A 7,834-nucleotide genomic window follows, 5' to 3' on the forward strand; every position below is an offset into this window, starting at 1 on the left:
TCGGCGTCGTCGTTTCGTAAGCTCCCTAATGACCCTCATAGACCGTATTCGTATTCTCAGTATTGGACTGGAACTGAAATAGCTTGCAATGGAGGATAATGCGGGGAAATTGAAATGCTTTTTAATATAATCCCCCGCATTAGCCTCCATGCCATTGCAAGCTAGTTCCAGTGCAATACTGAGAATACGAATATTGTCTATTAGATGCAGGTAGATTTTGATAAGAATCACGAAGTGTCTTCAACTGTGACATTATTAAAATCCGGAAATATACGCGATAAACGTCACAAGGAGTCCCCCAAAATCTTCTGTTCAATTAAGAATAAAATGTTGCGATTTAACCCTTACCCAGCTTCCAATAGTCAGGGTAAGGGTTAGGGCACTAGGCACGAGTCAAGACCAGTGGTACACCATGCATGCACTACTTACGAGCTACGATACAACACGTGCGACCCACCAATCACCCATGCCAATTCCTCCACAGTTTTAACAGAGTAGATCGCACCATTTACAATGAGACCATTGCGGTTTTATCGCAGTTCCCAGTCTGCAGGAATCATCGCCCATCTCTCAAGTGGTTTACCTCGAAAAGGGCCTTACACCTGACAATGTCCGAAAAATCTACTTGTTCAGATGGGCGAAAATCACGTGACCAAAACCGCTAGAAATTTTGTGCCACAAATTCAGCTTAAAATAAACTTTGTAGTGTATGTATTAGGGTTTTGTTACTACACATTGTGAAACCTGGACGTTCTACAGCTTGCAATTGAATAGCTATTGAACTATGGAAGCCATTTGATCAGCCGAGCTTCCATAAAACCAACAATTATTCATCGAGCGAGGTTTACGTTAATAGCGGTGGATATTTGCCCAGCCCCGATTGCACAAAGCCTTCGTTTCTCCGGATGCTTCAAAATACTTTGCCTATAGGGCTACTCAATCGGAACGCACGAAACGCACTATTCGGTTATGTGCTCTACCATGTTGGGTTAACCATGGTGTTCTGGTGATGATCCCCGTGTTATTGCTGCTGTGCAGACAGTTGAATGAATTACATCGTGACTTTGGAGGAGTCTTAGGAAAGAGACACCAGCGCAAGAGTGAGGAAATATTTGATTCTGACATAGGGGTAGGAATTCAAGAGGAAAAATTGAAGTCTTTTATTAACAGATTATTATTCTTGCTATTTGTCAGGACGGCTGAGTGTCTCCAAAATAGATCTGCACTCGATCATGAGGACCCACCTGAGCAAAAGAAATCAAGATTCCATTGCCTATTCATTCTTTGTGCCGATGAAAAATACGTCTAGCATTCCCGCCCGCCGGTCCTTACATGTTAGTTCTACATTAACATATTTCACTCATTCTCCATGTTTTACACAAAGTACGAGTTTCAGTCCATATTGACCTACCCGAATAAGGAACAATAACCACCAGAAAGGCCAAAAGCTGAAATGAATACCACAGGAACATTTCGCTTCTCGACAGCTTCTGTTAAAAAAAAAAACATTTATCAAGTACTACTACTACTACTACTACTACTACTACTACTACTACTACTACTACTACTACTACTACTACTACTACTACTACTACTACTACTACTACTACTACTACTACTACTACTACTACTACTGTTGCTGCTGCTGCTGCTACTACTACTAATGACAATGTTGATAATAATAATAATAATAATAATAATAATAATAATAAGAATAATAATAAGAATTATTATTATTATTATTATTATAATTTACATTATAAGTCTATAAAATAAATGAATAGATGGTATTTACCAGACGGCACAGCAGCCATGTTGGTGCACATAATAATAGAGTAAAAAGTCATTTGGGAATTTGACTCTATTACACTGCAAAACATGATTCATAATTTGCTGTAGTTTGGTGCAACAACACGGCCGTCTCATCACGTGATTGAAAACCATCTATGCAGTGTTGGACGTTCAACCTTAGTATATTTTACAAGACCGTAATTGTTCTGTAGTGATTACCTTATAAGGAAATCCTTGCTGACGTCATTGTTTACATTTTTTCCTGTAACATACGAGTTTTCTCACAGAAGACCTCATGCTATTTACAAATTGACTTCAAAAGATAAAAGAACTGGTCAAACGTAGTTATAAATGTCCAATTTTAATTAGTAATGGTAATAGGACTGAGTGGAGTCCAATTCGGTACGTAATCATACGAGTGGTAACAAGATCCGTGGGAGTCCGATTTAATTTGTTTATCACGAGTATGATTACAGACCGAATGGGACTCCACTCAGTCCCATTACCAATTAATTATAATTTCAGAGAAAAGAAGAAGAGCCTAGTTATGAAAAGACTGACAAAGGAGGCGTAAATTGTTTAAAGTCGCTTTAAAAGAAAGCAAGAAAGCCCCAATTTTGGAGTCCGCACACTGTTTCTATGGTGATCGAAACCAAAGTTGTGATTGGTTGATTTAAACCCCAACTTTGAATGTGATTGGCTCATCGAACTGTCCGATAACAACTTGACAAGACAAAAATTCGCCTACATTTCTGCAAATAAGAGGGCCGAGCAGATCCATGAATTGCTTTAAATGCTATTAATTTTAATAAACGAAATTCTCTTCTTTCTTCAAACAACTACCGTTAGCAGGAGCTATATACAGTCATCATTCTAACTCTTAAATGACAAAATACATAATTTTATATAATTAAATAATTAAACTGTTTTAAATTAATTTAAATAATTAATTAAAATTTAAAATAATTTAAACTAAAAAGTTCCTAAATAAAATATTCATCATCTAATCAGACTTAATATCTTAAGGAGTTCTTACTACTCAATTTCTCCTTAAAAGTTATATAGAGAATTAGCTAAGAAAATTTCTGATGAAAGCCCGTTCCCATTCATTAACTGTTCTTCTGTATGCTCAATACAATGTTTGAAGTTGCGAGTTCCACGGGTACGGGTTTCATCAGCTAATTCGCTATTTTCACAAATTTCATTATACGGTTCATTTTGGAGGGTTACAGTACAGTTTGCATTAAATTAATTTATTATATCTCTCAGATAGTGCGCGGGCTGTAATTGGCTAAATTAGCGGGCCGTATTCTACAGTACGGCTCGCTGTACAGCCCGCTAAATTTAAAATTTCGACAAAACATCATCTAGCGAGTTTTTTATGTCATTTCTGTTGCATAAACATGTACTGAAAACTGTTTGAATCTTGCAAGCAACTATTTCAAACTTAAAGGCCAAGAAGATTTAGTTTTTGGGATTTTGGCACGGCATTCTTTGTGGCAGTTGAACCTTCCGCTTCACTTTGACTAGTTTCCTTGTCCGCGCGCCGGTTAACCTCAGAGATATAATAAATATCTTACTAACCTCGTTTTCTCGGTCCGTACTGTAAGTTACGGATCCTCGTTTTGTCCCGTTGATTTATGGCCTAAGCGCGAAGCGCGCGGGCCATAAATCAACGGGAAAAAACTCGGTCCGTAACTTACAGTACGGACCTCGAACTCGGTTAGTAAGAGGTATGGATATCCAGTTCACTGAAGCATGATGCAGTCCCAAGAGTAAATGACTTGTATTGTTTTTTATACAAATTAAAGTACCCTCCAAAACGTATTGCATTATGAGAATGAGAAAATAACAAAGGCCCACCTTCAACCGACAGGCTTTTCGACCGTTTGTTTTTGTTATGGGAATTCGTTTTGCTTATCGTAGCGATCTGATTGGATGGATTTCAGCTTTGGCGGAATTTTCATATATGAAAATTGTTCCACGACACGCAATGCCTGTCAGTTAAAGGTGGGCCTTTAACGTGAATTATTTCATTCGTAATTCTGTACATTGTACATAAACAAGCATATTGACGGCTAAGAGATAGCTAGAGATTTACATTCCAGGTCTCTAATCATTGACGTAACACTCGATGTATATCTGTAGTCGCTTTTACAAAAACGAACAGCCGCCCATTGTGTGTTCTTCAACTTATCTATGTCGTCACACTGATAATACGGATCCCAAACAATTGAAGCATATTCCAGTTTTGGTCAAAGTGTCTTATACAAGGTACTTTGAAAGATATTTCATGACGATGCTTGTTCAACCTCAAATTTGAATTCAGTGTGACTCCCAAATAGGAGTGCAGTTCAACATAGGTTAAAATAGCATTGCAAAAAGTATATATTCCAGTAAGTGGGTTTTTCTGCTTGGATATGCACATAATAAAACATTTAGCTGGGTTGAAGAAAAGAAGACAGCAAATTTAAATCAATTATGTCATTGATAAAAAGTTGTTCACATATTTTCCATGGACAGAGCTTGCAGCGGCTTATTGAATCCTCTGGGGACATTTAAGTAAAATAGGATGGTAAGGGAGAGTTAAGCAAGTCTCAAGTCAAGTATACATCATAACTAGAGTCTTTGGCGGAGACGGAAATATTGAAATTTGGACTTTGCGCAATGTTCGGAGTGGCCCATAAGGGGGTTTAGGAACATTGCTTACGAGTTGTTCCCACTTCAAATTTTTTTGCCACCCAGTAGTTTCGCATGGGGGATGCTTGTCGAGAGTCGAGAATTTGCAGGTCTAAATTATTTACCGTGCCGTTTGTACAGCCGAGAGCAGTATATAGTTTCGTTTTTGTCGATTGAGAGACATTTCATACTAAAGACCATTGATCGAAATCGTCTAATATCCAGAGCACCTATTTACACAAGCAACTTCGGAGATTTAAGAGACATGCGAATATCGGTCAGTTAGTACTCGGCCTTCTGAGCGGGAGGTCGCCAGTTCGATCTCCGGCTCATTCGAAGTCTGTTCGACTTTCCTCTGATCCGTGTAGCTGAAACTTTAAATATCCATAAAACGGAGCATCGACGGAGGAAGAAAGAAGAAACAAATAGGGTCGCTCTCAAACGACTTTGATGGCAAAGTGGCAAAAAAGTTTCAATGCCACCGTAACGGGATCGGAACTCCCGATGACACCGTGACGCCAAAGCCTTAAAAAATTGTTATCAAATCAAGTCAAGTTTCAAAGGAGTCCGTGTCTTGCAGGCCAACCCATATCTCTATAAGAACTTACATATTGGTTATTTTTTTTCTTTGTTTAGTGCACGCAAGTTAAATAGTAAAGACCATTATAAAACCAAACTCATTTTGTTATATGCTAGTCCAAATTTGTCCAAGCAAAATCATAATTGAAAAAACTCTGACGTAGCGAAAAGTTATCGGTAATAAAAAGTTTTTGGGCCAGACATTGAAGTGCCTTCTAAAGTCTGGTCTTGCATCAAAAAGTCATCTTCTCCAATGATTAAAATCTTGGGACTCAATCAATTTAATTAAAACATGGACCGTTGCACGTTGGTTTGCAAGAAATCTAAAGGTAGAAAACATTTTGATACTTTTGATGAAAGGTACGATTCCTTGTGGACAAACAATAGAGCCAACGAGCACTGAATTATTTTTGTTGAGAAACACTGCTGTAATAACTTCACTTTGCGGACGAATTCAAGATCCATTTCAACAGTCATTAGGAGAGTTAAAACTCTTCGGAAGGAAAGACTTCCAACATTACAGAGAGCTTACCGTAACTTTGATCCACTTCCTGGTCTGAGACTGTCGACTGAAAAATGCTGAAAAGGTCAATAGAAAAAGAGCTTTCAAGATGGTATCACAGGTCGGATCCTTGAACAGCTTTTCTTCTTGCATTAACACAATGCATTATGATAACTCGGATTTCTGCTCCTTGACTTTTTAACGGTGTAATTACTCATGCGCAAGCTTGGAGCATGAGGTGTAAAATGCCCTCCGTTCACCGGCTTGTTTTCCATGTGACATAAGTGCATGGAAATTTATGCTTGCATACATTTACACACGACTGTAACTTTACGTGGGACAGGGGGTAGGGGATTACTCAAAAAAACCAATAGCTGCTGAAAAATGTACTGTTGAGTTAAAAAATGCTAAAAAAAATCAATAGAAAAAGAGCTTTTAAGATGGTATCACAGGTCGGATCCTTGAACAGCTTTTCTGCTTGCATTCAAAAACTCATTAATAATTCATAAGCCCATTGACCCATCAAATTGTTGATAATACATCACGTGTAGTGACTTTACATCGATAAATCCCATCCTTATTAGTATGCGGTGTTTTATCTACACGTGACTTATGAATGTTAATTAATTATCAACACGCAACTGACACAACAAATGGTGGGTGCATATTTAATGTTGTTTCAACTAATTTCACACACAGTAAATTAACTTTTAAACAAAATTAATAGCACAGTTGTTAAATACAGATCTGGAAAAATTCTCTATGCCATTAGTACAGTAATCTGGTAAAGGCATATTAGACAATACTTAATTTCCTCTCTTCCTCGGCATTTTTAGGCTTCCGAAAAGCTCTGGAACAGGACGCCATGTGTCCTCTTCGGTTAGTAGAAGAAAAGTTCAAAACACCTGTGAGATTTGATTTTCTTGCATACTAATTTATATCTAAAATGTTTTTCTCGTATGCAAATTTCCAACATTCACGAAAGCATAATTGTTATGAAATCTATTGACACACGCTTTTTCAGGAATGTTTTTGAAGCCGTTCAAAAAACTCGCAGCACGTGTTTTATCGGGTCTAACCTTGTGGTTTTAAACCCGATAATACACTCCTGCTCGTTTTTTAAACATTACTTAACACAATGCATTATGATAACTCGGTTTTCTGCTCCTTGACTTTTTAACGGTGTAATTACTCATGCGAAGCTAAGCGCATGAGGTGTAAAATGCCCTCTATCCGTTCACCGGCTTGTTTTCCGTGTGACATAAGTGCATGGGAATTTATGCTTGCATACATTTACACACGAATGTAACTTTACGTGGGGCGGAGGGTAGGGGATTATTCAAAAAAATTAATAGCTGCTGAAAAATGTATTGTTAAGTCAGAAAATTAATAGAAAGACTTGAGAAGAAGTATTAGAGTCTTAAAATGGATGTATGCTTGGAATATCAGTCTATTTTGCATGACAAAATAAACAGTGCTTGTTTGAAGAAATCAACCATCCCTCTCATGTTTCAAGCCCTTAAGTAGACTTGCCACAATTCCACATCACGAGAATCCCAGGAGAAAATGTTTTGGCGAGTGAAGCGTGATTTTTCGGACGCGAATCTACACGAGACGAAGGACTTTTGAAAGTCTAACCCTTAAAGATGTGTCATTTTCTCTTGGATATGCATGGTCGCGCCCGAATCATCGCATCTTGACTGCACCTGTCGATCCGTTCAAACTTTGTGATTGTAGTCGCGGTCGTACGGATCGAGCTGTTAGAATAAATCTTTTTCGATTGTGGAGCCAAAGGTAAGTTGTTGACATTAAAGATAATTTTTTTGTTCTAATTTGTTTTACAAATAAACACTTTGCACGAGAGTGTGGATCGACATAAAGGTCAGGCTGATCCCCATCAACAAGCCGGTCATTTCCTAGTGATCTTTGAGAATCTTAGAGCAGCTTTGAGCGAAACTTAGAATACCTGAGAACAACTGATCCGACTTTTAGCAATCTGAGCTGTTCTTAGAACTACTGTTATTGTCAGTATGGGCATGCGACGAAGTCAAAATGGGGAATTGTTTCAACAATACAGACTAGTCGTTGACATGCGTTGGTGTTTATTTGGTGGCCAAGGAATTTATATTAGAGGATGCTTCAAGGGGAAATTCTGGTTTTCTGTCTTACTTTTGTTTTGCTTAAAAGCCATTTATTTGCCAGTATTGAAAATTTTGGTTCACATTTATGAAATGCAATAAAATTAATAATCTATGGCTTTACAAAGGCCGATTTGCGGCGTTG

The sequence above is a fragment of the Montipora foliosa genome, chromosome 6 (genome assembly GCF_036669935.1).
Source record: "Montipora foliosa isolate CH-2021 chromosome 6, ASM3666993v2, whole genome shotgun sequence".
Classification (NCBI taxonomy): Eukaryota; Metazoa; Cnidaria; class Anthozoa; order Scleractinia; family Acroporidae; genus Montipora; species Montipora foliosa.